A 15,705-nucleotide genomic window follows, 5' to 3' on the forward strand; every position below is an offset into this window, starting at 1 on the left:
CCTTAAAGATTATTTTTACATAATAAGAAATAACATCTTTGAGGAAACTACTGCAAATTTAAAATGTATGAAAAAGAGAATTATAGGAACTTCTCTTGGGACTATATGTATGCATGAGACACATATATATGATGTGTGGATCATGCATATGTCACATATGCCATTTATGTTTGCCCCATACATATGATCTACGTGAGATATATCTATGCATGGGACATATATGCAGGGCATGTGTATTGGACACATGCATGGCACACATATGATATATATGTGTTTACATACATGGGACAGGGTGGAGCTTCATGTTAAAATTGAAGACAATTTCGTCCCATGGTATTACTGAGTCAGAGAAACTAGTCTAAGAGCTGGGTTGCCTGCAATGTTTGTGTGCTCGGGAGGATAGAAGAGCTGATGCCACTTACACAGCCTATCCAAGCCTCCCCACAGCCAAGGGTACTGGTAGGGATGGAGACATGAAGTGTGGGCACAATAGAAGGCAGCTGGGTTAACATAATTCATCAACAGGAAAGGTTGGTCTCAAAGTCTATGCCAACTCTCTGAGTCCACAGTGCTTCAACCTTAGTGGGCAAAGGGATCATCTACTTCTCACTGCAAACTCAGATTCCTTCCCCACCCACAGAGATTCCGATTATGTAAGTGTGGACTGGGAATCCAGGAATCTGCTATCAATAAACACCACAGGCAGTTCTTAGGGTATGGTTGGAGCACCAGGTCTGGAAAGCATTACTCCAAGCTCAAGCAGCTTTCACTGATTCTTTCCCTCCCACCCCTTTCATTTTAGCTGCTTTCTTAACAATTGGCAGAAGATGGCAAGCATAATGCTTCACTGCAAAAATGCATAACTGAATATGCTCATAGTAATTAAAGTTATATTATCCAGCATATGTATCTTTAGTTTATAATGGAGACAGAAGAAATTTTCCAAAATAAAAGTTTTGGAAAATAAACAAGGAAAAATGCAGCCCACACCACAACTATTATCACCACTCCAGTCTCTGAGGCCACAGGAGATACAAATTTTGAGAAAGCTTTTTCATTAGAGAAATTTTAGCACATGAAAGCATACTTTGAAGATTATTCTTGAATTTTCTTAAGGCCTTTGGTTACTTGTTCGTTTTCAAATGTCCGCAGCTTACTGAGCTTTCTTCTGAGAATGACAATGATAAAGGCATCTTCAGTTTCCAGGCATTTTCTGTCAAGTGTTTACACAACGAATGTGTACAAGCACAGTGGATATAGCCTGTAATCCCAGCACTTTGGGAGGCCATGGTGGGAAGATCACTTGAGCCAGGAGTTCAAGACCAGCCTGGGCAACATAGGGACACACATATCTACAAAAAGTTTACAAAATTATCCAGGCACAGTGGCATGTGCTCGTAGTCCCAGCTACTCAAGGGGATACCTGAGCCCAACAGTTTAATTTTACAGTGAGCTATGATCATTCTATTGCACTCCAGCCTGCATGATGGGGTGAGAAAAAAAATGAGCTCACATGACATATATTTACTGTGCTTCTCCTCTCATAGCAGAGAAGCCTCTGAACTCAAGCTTGTGAGAAAGTGAGTGGTCGATAATCAGAGAACCACTTCCTCCTAAGTGAGACAAGGAAACAGGCAGAAGAGGCAGCAGCCTGGGAAAATGAAAATGAAGAGACCTTCCCAAGTTGCTCTCTTGCTCCCAGTTCTCCTGGTGAAGTGAGGGTGGCATTTGGCAAGCTCTAAAGAGCATTCCAAATCTGAGCTGTGGTTATTTGTTACTCACTATATTGCAATTTTCTGTTGTTATCCCTGAACCACTGGTGAATTCTTATTAGACGCTACAGTATGGTCTTGATGGTACTGTGGAAATTCAGGAAGGGTTATATGTGCTAACAAGGCCTAGGTGCGAATGTTGGAGATATGGCTATCCTCCCTAGTGCCAGGGTGGGGTGGCAACAGGGATTAGTGAGCTCCTCAAGGGTCAAGGTACAGAAGTCCTGGGTGCTAGATCCAGTTGTCCCTTTCTCCATAGCCCTCACTCTACTGCCAACTTTTAAAGTATTATTGAATAAGTTTCCTTTCGAGCAACATCAGAATTCTGATTCTATACACAATATCTTGTAGGTTGGTACAATGTCCCTGCATTCTTAAACACTTCTGTGTTTTCCATGAGATTGTATTTTTTAGCAATTCTTCTGAAGAAGGAGAAGATTATTTCCCTAGTCATTCAAAACCATAACCAAGTTATTTGAAAAGAACTTGAAGAACTCTTGAAGTTTCTGAAAATCAAGTCTGAAGTTCATGAATCTTGTCCTGAACTCATTCCTTTATTCACTGGTAGGGATGTGGCTGGAGAACAATAGGCATTCCTATCGTGCTTTCTCACAGCAGAGCAGCAAGTCTAAAAAAAGGAACCATGATTTCTCATGAATAGAGAGCTCAAAATCTATGCCCCAAATTAAAGAAAAGTAAAACCCGTGATGAAAAAAAAAATGCTGTATCAGGAAAGTAAAACCTCATAAAAGATGACAACCTATAATTTAATGGGCTCAGAATTACTCTGATCATTTAATCTCCAAATATCCCTCAATATTAAAAGCCATCATTTAAAAAAGGTGCATATATCAATCAGGTGAAGTGATTCACAAAGGCACCCAGAGAATTTTGGACTCCTACCAGCTTCCTTAAGTCTGTAACATTATCCAGAAAAGGAACTAGGTGTGTAAGTCTACATGTAATTTTCTCAACTTGATTGTAAAGACTGAACTGGTTATACATGTCTGGCTTCTCCAACTGGTCAGCCATCCAAATAAAGATGATGGAAATAGACTACCTATTTATCCACACCTGTTCAGAGCTATATAAATCTAATAATTATTTATTGAGAACAATATAGAAATACTCATAAATCCCCTACTAAAACAGCCCCAAACATCTAGTAAGTTATATTCTCTCTTCTAAGTCACCCTTAGATTGTGGTTTACACTACATGACCTCAACTCTTGGAAGCTGCCAAGATAGTCTTCAGTTCAGTGCTCTAATATACTAAATTAGTGGTATTTATTTAGGAAATTCTGTACATTGACTACCTTCTAGCACAGTGGTTCTCAAACTTCCTAATGCCACGACCCTTTAATACAGATCCTGTGGGTCGTGACGCACAGGTTGAGAATCGCTAGCAGAAAAGCCACAGATTGCTGTGCGTCCTCTAATATAGCACTTGAATTTGATTGTGTATATGAATCACCTGGAAATCTTCTCAGTCGGTAGGAACGGGGGAAGCTTGAGATACTGCAGTTCTAACCGGCTCCCCCCAGGTGATGTCAATGCTGAGACCTGAGCGCACAGATACCACACTTTCAGTCACACAAATAGAAGATCTCAAGTGTCTCAGTAGACCTGTGCCCTAAGTAAAAATGCTCCCCCTGGTACTCTCATGATTACCTACTGCATAGAGCACTAGACATATTTAATCAAAGTAAAATAATTAAAACTTTTCTTGTAAATAGTTTCCATCAAATATAAAAAAATGAGTAAGATGTTGTTTATTTTACTGATTTAGAAATATTTATTTTACTCTTTTATTGAAGTAGGAAAAAGACTGTACTGAGGAGGTACCAGAGTGAAGGGATAGAATTAGAATTACTGGAATCATAATTGGAATACTGACTTATAATTAAATACAAAACCATAAGTTTCAAAAATGTGAGGCAGCACAATCAGACAGGAGCAGGAACAGAAAATAAGTAACAAAATGAAGGCAGAACAGGGAGAAGAGTTTTGGGGAAGAGTTTTTGGGAAGGGAAGAGAATATCCTTGGTCCAAGTAAGCAAACAAGTGATGCTGGGAATCACTCAGCCTCTGTTTCTATTTCTGCTCATTTCAACAAGCTAAAGAATATCTCTTTTGTCATTGATGTATGACTGCAACCGTTAATCGTGGGTAACTTAGAATCCACCGTCCGGGCTCAAGCTGGTTATTTGTCCTCTCCCAACTCTGATGAAATCCTTTCTGGTATTGCAATTCAGTTGGATAATTTTTTAGTTTGAGAAAAATAGTGATTTTACTTCTCACACAAAAGCCTGTATATGATATTGTAAAAGAAAAGGACAAGATTTGCATGCATCTTATTTAAATAATCTCTTATGAAGATAATCATTAAAACCAGCCTTTACGAAACAGCTTATGGCAAAGTTGGGATATTTTGAAATCTAGTTAAAGAATAACTTTGGCTAAGTCATGGAAGAAGCCCAAGTTTCCATCGACCCATGAATGGATTAATAAATTGTGGTATTCCCCCTCCATAACCTTAATTGTCATTAATTGTCCTCATATCAAAATTGAGTACCTAGGATTTATGCTTCTCCATTCTTGTGATGCTTTACTAAGAATAAGAGGAACTTTACCTAACAATTGCAATCAGTGTAACCTGGCTTATTGTACCCTCAATGAATTCCCAACAATAAAAAAAAAGAAAAAATCCTCATAAAAAATAAATAAATAAAAAATAAATTGTGGTATATGTACACCATGGAATATTATGCAACCTTAAAAAATGGAGACTTTACCTCTTTCATGTTTACATGGATGGAGCTGGAACATATTCTTTTTAGCCAAGTATCTCAAGAATGGAAGAAAAAGTATCCAATGTACTCAACCCTACTATGAAACTAATTTTTAAGCACCCACACTTCCATATGAAAGCTATAACCCAACTATGGCCCAAGACGAAGGGGAAAGAGGAGAAGGAGGGGAGGAAAAGGGAAGGATGGGTGGAGGGAGGGTAATTGGTGGAACCATACCTATGGTGCATTTTACAAGGGTACATGTTAAAGTTACTAAGTGTGAAATATGAATGTCTTAACACAATAACTAAGAAAATGCAGTGAAGGCTATGTTAACCAGTTTATGAAAATATTTCAAACTGAAATACAACCAGCACATTGTACCCCATGATTTCATTAATGTACAAAGGTATGATTTAATAATAATAAAAAAAACTTGGATTTGTTCTACACAAAATAACCTTTCACCTAATTTAAACAGCTCAAGTGTAAGCTAACACCGTGATTCCGAAGAAAGAAATGATGTCTTTTCACCATCTTTCTGTCACTGAGAGTAAGAGAGGAAATCACAGAATATGAAGGAGGGCATGAGGTCTGCCTAGAAAGCAGGGAGGCCTCCCTATTTCAAGAGAAAACCCAGCTAATTAGTAAGATCATGCAAAGCAGAGAGAGGGAAGGAGGGAGCGGGGTGGGGCCTTGGTGTGTGCCACACCTTCTGGGGGCAAGACACGATTGAAGAGGGACTTTACCTAACAAATGCAATCAGTGTAACCTGGCTTATTGTACCCTTAATGAATCCCCAACAATAAAAAAAAGAGAAAAAAAAAAAAAAAAAAGAATGTGAGGGCAATGCAACAGAAAGGACCTGGATCGTTGCCCATGGAAGGAGAGTGCTGAAGCAACCCCTGGGAGTACTTTTCCTGGAAATACAGACAATAGGAATAAACGCAAACTTTAAAAGGACACCAGCCTTTATTATTCTTTCCATTTCCTCACACACTGTCTAATGAATAGTGGGTATTTAATCAATGAATAATTCAAGACTTCAAAGCCTACAACCACAGTAGATGCATAAAAATTAAAATGTTGGGATTTTTTTCTCCTTGAATTAGGAAAAAGAAAAAAGAAAGTGAATGTTGAGGAAATGGCATTTCAGGGGTGGGAAACATGATGCCTTAAGGCCACATATGGCCTTTTGGTTTGTAAGCGCAACCTTTTGATTGAATCCAAATCTTAGGAAAGTAGGGGCAGGTTTGGTGGCTCACGCCTGCAATCCTAGCACTCTGGGAGGCCCAGGTGGGTGGATCACCTGTGCTCAGGTGTTAGGGACCAGCCTGAGCAAAACAAGACCCCTGTCTCTACTAAAGATAAAAGACTAGCTGGGCCTTGGGGCCAGCACCTGTGGTCCCAGCTACTTGGGAGGCTGAGGCAGGAGAATTGCTTGAGCCCAAGATTTGAGGTTGGTGGGAGCTATGATGCCACAGCACTCAACTTGAGGGCAACTGAGTGAGACTCTGTCTCAAAACAAACAAACACATTTGATAAAACAAATTCTTTTATTTTTATTAATACTTTCTTGTACATCTTTTATATTTTGTATTTTAAATGAATGTATTTAAAGTACCAAAGAATAATTTTCAATGAAATCATCCTCCCTGATTAACCTGCACAATTATAACATTAGTAAGTCATGAGGGCTAAATTGATGGGTGCTATGCTCATGATTTAGTTCTAACTTTCCCCACCTGACTAGTGCCACTACTACACAAGGTTGGTTGGCGAGACCTTATAAGAGTCAAGTACACGAGTCTGTTACCAGCTTTTGACAAGGGTACACTATGTTTCTGTTTGAAATGGAATTTGTGAATAGCTGCACAGCTAAACAGTATTTTTTAATTCTGTCTGCTTCATAGTTCGTCATGTTAAAGAAGACTAAGAGAATGCTCAAGGAAGAAAACATTTTTTCAATGAGGACTAGTATTTGCAATATCATTTTGTTTCTGTTAAAGACAAGATGATTTGCTTGCTTTGTGTACTGCAATATCAACATTAAAGAAATTCACTGCTCGTCAGCATTATAACATTCATAAGGATCCCAAATATTTTAAATTAGAGGAAGAGATTTAAAAAGTTATATTGAAGAAATTAAAAGCTCAAAAGCAAAGACAAATCTTTTAAACAGCAAAAAGACCTAGAAATGATGCCACTAAAACAACTTAAAGTACTTTATATACTCAGTGAAAAAGGGAAGCTGGACAGTCAGTGACAGAGAAATCATGAAATAATGCATTATCAAAGTTGTAAAATGCTTAGACCCCAATAATGTTTCTAAGTACAAATAATTGCCTCTTTCAAGGAGAACCATAGCTGCATCAGTAGCATGAATGAGCCTTAAACTTAATAGAACACTCATGCAATACTTCAAAAGGAAAACATACAGGGCATCCCTAAAGTCACCCCTAAAGTCACCATACATAGGGAAAATGGGAAACTGTAGTTAAATGTACCTTTATTTACAGAATATTTATTACAAAATTTAACAAAACAAAGGCCAGGCAAGGTGGTTCACGCCTGTAATCCTAGCACTCTGGGAGGCTGAGGTGGGTGGATTGCCTGAGCTCACAGGTTCAAGATGAGCCTGAGCAAGAGCAAGACCTTGTCTCTAAAAATAGCCGGGCGTTGTGACAGGATGCCTGTAGTCCCAGCTACTTGGGAAGCTGAGGCAAGAGAATCACCTCAGCTCAAGAGTTTTAAGGTTGCTGTGAGCTTTGACACCATGGCATTCTACCCAGGGTGACAAAATGAGACTGTCTCAAAAAAAAAAAAATTTTTTTTTTGGTTGAATATTTTCCCCACTTAGCAAAGGTCATTGGTGAACGGGATGATACATTTGAATAATTTGAAGATACACAGCTGTTATAGACCTATTGATTGGTGAATACAGTGAAAGACTCATTGACTTTGAGAATCATGACATCACGTAAAAAATAAGCATTTCACCCTCACCTAGTTGATATCACCAAGACAACTAAAGAGTAACCGATGGAATTGACTCAGCTCTCAGTAGACGACATTTTAAAGTCATTATCTGATGCTAAGAAAGAGCAAATTGAAATATGGAAAAAGCCATCGAATACCCACACCTTTGACAACATGCCTGAAAAAATGATTTCTTGTTTTTCAACCACTTATTGCTGCAAATAAACATTTTCCTGCCTAACCCAAATCAAGATTAAAGTCACAAATGACCGATACCTGGCAGGGGTTCTCAAACGTTTTAAACAGGGAGCTAGTTCACTGTCCCTCAGACCGTTGGAGGACCAGACTATAGTTTAAAAAAAAACTATGAACAAATTCCTATGCACACTGCACATCTTATTTTGAAGTAAAAAAAACAAAACAGGAACAAATACAATCACGCTGCCTCATGTGGCCCACGGGCCATAGTTTGAGGACCCCTGGCTAGAGGATCAGCTAAAACAACAGACCTCCATGCTGCAACCAAATATACAAATGCTTTCCAACAAAAAGTAGACACAACAAAGTCATTAAAATGTTAGTTAACTTTAAAATTAACAAATAGTTTTCATTTTTGAATTATTAAGCGTGTAGTAGTTAGATTTCTATAAAATGATGTACATTTTTCAGTATATTCTATTGAAGTTTCTTGAATGTGGCTTTGATTACAGGTAAATCAATGCAGCCTTTCAACAAAGTAGTTAACCCCTATAGTATTTACTAGCAGTTGTATTTAATAAGGATACACTTACAGGGTCTGTGCATTCCCTCACTTTGTCTTTTCTACTTTATATTACCATGTTTATGCGTGGTACCTAGCAAATACTAGGGTAAAGCATACATACTATGTGGTAAAGTATACGTACTATGTACATTTCATGTTCATAGAAAAACATATATTGATAAATTAAGTGCCAATAAGTTATTTTGTGGGGAATGAAAGAAGTGACACTCTAAGGAGACTTTAAGAAGGTTTTCACTTATTACATTATGCACATCTGTTGAATTTTTATGTATAATTATGACTTTTTATTATAAGGAAACACCCACTGTTCTTCCTCATATTTGCCCAAGGGTACTTGGTACTATATTAATATTTTGTGCATCTCTCCTTCCTTTTACAGGATCTGCCACCAAAATTATCTGATTAGTGAATTAGGACAAGGAATGGAGCCAATCATGGGCCCTTTCACAATCTTTTCCAAGTCAATCTGTCAAGTGGAAGCATGCATTTCCTTATTGTGTTTGGTGTCTGCCCACCACTGTGTCTCCAGCACCTCAAACAATGCCTAGACCACACTGAGTGTTCAATGAATAAGTTTCTTTTGTATAAATTAATCCCCTTTGCCTTGCTGGTGAGAGGCCTGCCACCTCCACAAAGGCTGGCAGTTGTCCAGCTGTGCCCATAACTAAGCCAGTTGGTATAATTCAGAGGTGAAGTCTGCAGTCCACTGAGGCTGAACTCTCAGGCCATGTGCTCTGATCCAGCATGATCAGCGCTAGAGCTGGCATCCAGTGGCTACCTACAGTTATTGTGTTTATCCCTCACGTGGTTCCAACTTCAAGAGGAGAAGAAAGATATTATTTATTGGGTACCTTAATACCTAACATTTTTATCATTAGCACTTTTAATTTTAAGTGTATTTATTCCATGACAGAGCTGTTACTACTTTTCAACAGCCATGTTAGCTAAATCATGTGTTTCTATGACCCTCCTACATGTGTGAGTAAAGAGCATCTGTCTAACGAGCAAATCCACTCATTACTAAATGCACCATGGAAAAGGAGGACAGTGAGGCATGAAAGCCCACAGGCTTCTCACTTTCCTCTTGCTGTGGTCTGCATGTTTGTGCCCCACCCCCCAAGTTTATATATTGAAACCTAACGCCTACTATAATGGCATTAGGATGAAGGTGGGGCATTTTCATTGTCTCCATTGCTTTTTAACATTGTAATGGAAGTTTTAGCCACCGCAATTAGGGAAGAAAAGGCGATCAAGGGTATCCACATAGGGTCAGAAGAGATCAAACTTTCGCTCTTCGCAGATGATATGATTGTGTATCTGGAAAACACTAGGGACTCTACTACAAAACTCTTAGAAGTGATCAAAGAATACAGCAGCATCTCAGGTTACAAAATCAACATTCATAAATCGGTAGCCTTTATATATACCAACAATAGTTAAGCTGAAAAAACATTTAAGGACTCTATCCCATTCACAGTAGTGACAAAGAAGATGAAATATTTGGGAATTTATCTAACAAAGGACGTGAAAGATCTCTATAAAGAGAACTATGAAACTCTAAGAAAAGAAATAGCTGAAAATGTTAACAAATGGAAAAACATACCATGCTCATGGCTGGGAAGAATCAACATTGTTAAAATGTCCATACTACCCAAAGCAATATATAATTTCAATGCAATCCCTATTAAAGCTCCACTGTCATAATTTAAAGATCTTGAAAAAACAATACTTCATTTTATATGGAATCAGAAAAAACATGGAATAGCCAAGACATTACTCAGAAATAAAAACAAAGCAGGAAGAATTATGCTACCAGACCTCAGACTATACTACAAATCAATAGTGATCAAAACAGCATGGTATTGACACAAAAACAGAGAAGTAGATGTCTGGAACAGAATAGAGAACCAAGAGATGAACCCAGCTATTTACCGTTATTTAATCTTTGACCAGCCAATTAAAAACATTCAGTGGGGAAAATATTCCCTATTTAACAAATGGTGCTGGGTGAACTGGCTGGCAACCTGTAGAAGACTGAAACTGGACCCACACCTTTCACTATTAACTAAGATAGACTCTCACTGGATCAAAGATTTAAACTTAAGACATGAAACTATAAAGATACTAGAGGAGAGTGCAGGGAAAACCCTTGAAGAAATCGGTCTGGGCGAGTATTTTATGAGGAGGACCCCCTGGGCAATTGAAGCAACTTCAAAAATACACTACTGGGACTTGATCAAACTTAAAAGCTTCTGCACAGCCAAGAACACAGTAAGTAAAGCAAGCAAACAGCCCTCAGAATGGGAGAAGATATTTGCAGGTTATGTCTCCGACAAAGGTTTAATGACCAGAATCCACAGAGAACTCAAACGCATTAGCAAGAATAGAACAAGGGATCCCATCAGAGGCTGGGCAAGGGATTTGAAGAGAAACTTCTCTGAAGAAGATAGGCGTGCGGCCTTCAGACATATGAAAAAATGCTCATCATCTTTAATCATCAGAGAAATGCAAATCAAAACTACTTTGAGATACCATCTAACTCCAGTGAGACTAGCCTATATCACAAAATCCCAAGACTAGAGATGTTGGCGCGGATGTGGAGAAAAGGGAACACTTTTGCACTGCTGGTGGGAATGCAAATTAATTCATTCCTTTTGGAAAGAGATATGGAGAACACTTAGAGATCTAAAAATAGATCTGCCATTCAATCCTGTAATCCCTCTACTGGGCATACACCCAGAAGACCAAAAATCACATCATAACAAAGATATTTGTACCAGAATGTTTATTGCAGCCCAATTCATAATTGCTAAGTCATGGAAGAAGCCCAAGTGCCCATCCATCCACGAATGGATTAATAAATTGTGGTGTATGTACACCATGGAATATTATGCAGCCTTAAAGAAAGATGGAGACTTTACCTCTTTCATGTTTACATGGATGGAGGTGGTACATATTCTTCTTAGTAAAGTATCTCAAGAATGGAAGAAAAAGTACCCAATGTACTCAGCCCTACTATGAAACTGATTTAGGGTTTTCACATGAAAGCTATACCCCAGTTACAACCTAAGAATAGGGGGAAGGGGGAAAGGGAGGGAAAGGGAGCTAGAACATATTCTTCTTAGTAAAGTATCTCAAGAATGGAAGAAAAAGCACCCAATGTACTCAGCCCTACTATGAAACTAATTTAGGGTTTTCACATGAAAGCTATAACCCAGTTACAACCTAAGTATAGGGGGAAGGGGGAAATAGGGGTAGAGGGAAGGGGATTGGTGGAATTATACCAGCAGTGCATCTTACAAGGGTATATGTGAAACTTGGTAAACGGTCTGTGAAGCTAGTAAATGATGCCCCATGAATATATCAATGTACACAGCTATGATTTAATAAAAAATAAATAAATAAATGAAGGTGGGGCATTTGGGAGGTGATTGGGTCATGAGGGCAGAATAAGATTAGTGCCCTTCTAAAAGAAGTCCCAGAGAGCTGCCTTGCCCCTTCCACCAAGTGAGGACACAGCAGAAAGACTACCACCTATGAAACAAAGGCAGAAAGACTACCATCTATGAAACCACCTTCACTGGTGACGCTGCTTGAACTTCCCAGTCCCCCCAACGGTAAGAAATAAATTTTTGTTGTTTTTAAGCTATTCTATCTATGGTATTTTGATATAGCGGTATGAACAGAGTATTTCCAAAGACCATCCAACATGGGCTCTGCCTTTTTTATTTTGAGACAGGTTGTCACTCTGTCACTCAGGCTGGAGTGTACTGTGTCATCACAACTCACTGCAACCTCAAACTACTGACCTCAAGCAATCTTCCAATCTCAGCCTTCTGAGCAGCTGGGACTACAGTTACCTGCTGTAATACCCAGCTAGTCTCAAAATCCTGGCCTGCCACAGCTCTTGGCTAATCTCGAACTCTGGCCTCAAGCAATACTCCTGCCTTGGCAATTTTGCTAGGATAGCAAGTGTGAGGCCCTGTGCTCAGCCCAGGCTCTGACTCTTAAACTCTTTTCCTCTCAGAGTATCTGTGGTCCAATACAATGTCCCTGCCCCTATAAGGCAGGTGTGTTCGGCATAAAGGAACACCGAGTTCCCCCGAAAAGGCGAGCATACTTCTGCTTTTTCTTGGTTCTAATGAAGAAAATGGCCATCCAACATATATCTGAGGCCAGACACATGCACACACGCACATCCTGTGAGGCCACTTTCCCAAGCCTTGCTGCGATTCCATGTATTTGCCCACTGAAGACCAATGAGATACATGGTTCAGCTTCTCTCAGTTTTCCACAAATACTTCTTAGAACAGGTTGTAGAATCCTGGGGTCAGCTGCTGGAATCTTATGCCATGAGGTTAATAAACAACTCCATAGTGTGCCTTGCAAAAGTACACCATTAAATGACCAAACACGATGTACTATCCACTTAGGCCACAACAGACCTCAGGGATCATTCACTGACTTAAAAAGAGAAAGAGGCACATTTCTGTGAGAGAATTAGTGGCATTAATTTCCATTTTATTAGAGACTGAGGTAGCAGGGTCATATGCCACAAACAAGATTCAAACCAAAATAACCAATGAAAGATAATGACTGTGAAGATGACGAAATGGATCTCGTAAGGGGGTAGCAGCTCTGAATATACCTCTTTCCTTTCCCTGATCATTCAAAACACTGCTGTCTACTTGCCAGATTTGTTAGAGAAGTTAGACTCACACCCTTCCCAAATCCTAAAGCCTAGAAATACATTTTCCAGCAATATGGTAACTGGCAACAAAATTACTCTATGGTCAAGCAAGTTGGAAGTGGTGTGTAATTCATTTTAAATGGGATATTGGCTGAATCCTAAAGTCAGTGGTTTAAAAGCCAAGAATAACTTTATCAATTAGATTCACCAATAATTGAAGAGCATCATTAGCTTCCTATATTCTTAAATTTTCAGAGCTTATAAAAGCCACGGAGCTGCCTGTATATTTCAATCACCAGGTAGTGTTAGAACGGGTTTTACGAGATTAATACAATTCCTAAGTTGCCTGCTGGAATAGAGGGAGGAAATAGAGCAGGAAGAAAACAAAAGACAAAAGCAAACAATAACAGAACCAGTGCCTTAGTCACCTGATAAGCATTTAGACAGCAGGCCTCCCTCCAGATTCTTGCAGGATTTTTTCCTTAACCTGGTTCCCTTTAGATGTAATAATTTATATGGTACCCTACTGCCATGATTTGAGTGTGTCATCAGTTTGGTCAAACTACCCAGTATCTTCCATAGATTCTTCTCCTGAAATCCAGAGTGGAACAAGTCATAAAGCCTGTATTACCACAGAGATGAGTTATGTCAACACAGGCCGACTTCCTGAATGAAGGTCCCCAGTATTTTAGTATGCTGGCAACTTGTAAAAGGAGACCTCTTCTTTTGTTTATTATTTGTTTTGAGGTGAATATAAATTAGTATAAAATTTCCTTAGATATATTTCAAACTCAGGCAATGACATGTAGTAGCTAAGACTCTAGACTCTGCTGGACAGAATAGGAATCAGACAGGTTCTGCCACTTACTACCCCACGTGACTTTAGGAAAGTAACATGAGCTGAGCATTAATTACTAAGACACTGCTGACAGTTCTTTACTTGGGTTAACTCATTCAATTCCTCAAAAAGCCCCTGTGAGATGGGAGCCTGCAGATGAAGTTACTTATAGAGAGACAGTAAGTAATATGCTCAAGATCTCAGAGCTAGTAAAAAAAAAGAATTGGGATTAAGTTCATTTAGCCCTGTTAGAGCCTATATTCTTAATCACTGCATAGGTACTTTTTAAAAATGTTAAATATGATCCACTATAAAAAATATCACTACAACCCATAGTAAGAAATATGAAATAAAAGAAACCAAAATGTGATGAAATTATACATACTCTTATTTCATACAATGCACAGATATTTTCTATTCTATTTTACTGTTTAAAAAGTGCCGGTCACTCCCAACAAAAATTGATGGTGAAATCCATTGAGAGTCATGAGCTGATGTTTGAAAAACAAAGGACTACATTTCTTCTTACTACCATAGAAGTTTTATGAGGATTAACTAAGATAAGCTATGCAGAGGATTTAACACAACTCCTGGTGCATACTGTGTTCTCAATACATAGCAGCCATTATCATTGATCATTTTGAAAAGTAGATGTAATTTGGGAAGGCAGAGGGCATTGAAGGGAAAACCCTGCCTGGCTACAGATGAATTTATTAGCAGTGAGCATCTGTCCTGGGCAGTGAAATGGGAAATTTCCTCAGTATCTTGAACTTGCACTGAAATGCAAATCTGTATTTAGAAAGACAGCTGACTCATGGGTAACTCTTCACTAAAAATGGCAAATTACAAGTTGCACCTTCCTTCAGGAAACCTCCGTAGTTCCAATTTACTGATCTATATTTACATCTAACCCTTACACTAAATACAATGAGGTATATAGAATTGGTCTTCAAAAGGGTCCAAGCAAAAGGAAGTATTCCTTTCTTATTGATGCTTTATCAAATTACCACACACCCAGGAGCTTAGAATAACACAAACGGATTATCTTACAATCCTAGATGTCAGAAATTTTAAGTAGGTCTCACTGGGCTAAAATCAAGGTGTCAGTAGGGCCAAGTTCCTTTCTAGATATTCTAGGGCAGAATCCATTTCCTTTCCAACTTCTTGCTGGAAGTCACCTGTATTCCTCAGCTCCTGGGCTTTTCCTCCATCTTCAAAGTCAACAAGAGTGGGTTGAATCCTCACATTGACTCACTCTCACTCTGACGCTGTCTCTTTTGTCACATCTCCTTCTTAACTCTTCTGCGTCCCTCTTCCATCTCTGAAGGACCTTTGTGATTATATAACATCTTCCTGAATAATACAGGTTAATCTTTCCATTTAAAAACCCTAGACTTAACCATATCTTCAAACTCACTTTTGCAGTGCAAGATATCAGAGGTTCTGGATATTAGGGTGTAGACTTTTGACAGGGTGGAAAAGTGACATGGGCAACTATTCTGCCTAAAAAGGAGACAAACCATACAAAATAGCAAGTAAGATGTAACAACAATAACACATATCAGATAATTAACATCTACTATGTTGCCAGCATTGTGCTGGATATTTTATTTGCCTTGACTCACTTCCTTATTCAGAAACCAAGGCTCCCAAATGATAATGCTTATTTCCCAAAGTAACACAGATAGAAAGTGGCAAACCCAGGCCTGCCTGGTTTCAGACATCATGCACTCTACCACTTCATCATGGATAACTAAGTACTAAATGTATGCACATTTGGTGGTTTGTAATTTAACTCAATCAGGAATTCCTTTCATTATTTTCACCTGGAATCCTATGTTGACAATTTT

At 38.7% G+C, this 15,705-nt stretch overlaps 1 protein-coding gene across 3 annotated transcripts in view; it reads right to left on the minus strand.

Moving 5' to 3' along the window:
• The window catches only part of LOC128563728 (serine/arginine repetitive matrix protein 3-like), an 84,215-nt gene that overhangs the window by 52,666 nt on the left and 15,844 nt on the right, over nucleotides 1-15,705 (minus strand). The window contains exon 4 of one of the 3 annotated variants that reach the window (XR_008373867.1): nucleotides 2,357-2,400. The exons of the other annotated variants lie outside the window; for them this stretch is intronic. The gene's annotated coding sequence lies outside the window, so the exon portion shown is untranslated. Of the gene's footprint in view, nucleotides 1-2,356; nucleotides 2,401-15,705 lie in introns of those variants that run through there. 3 annotated transcript variants of the gene reach the window in all.

The sequence above is a fragment of the Nycticebus coucang genome, chromosome 13 (assembly GCF_027406575.1).
Source record: "Nycticebus coucang isolate mNycCou1 chromosome 13, mNycCou1.pri, whole genome shotgun sequence".
Taxonomy (NCBI): Eukaryota; Metazoa; Chordata; class Mammalia; order Primates; family Lorisidae; genus Nycticebus; species Nycticebus coucang.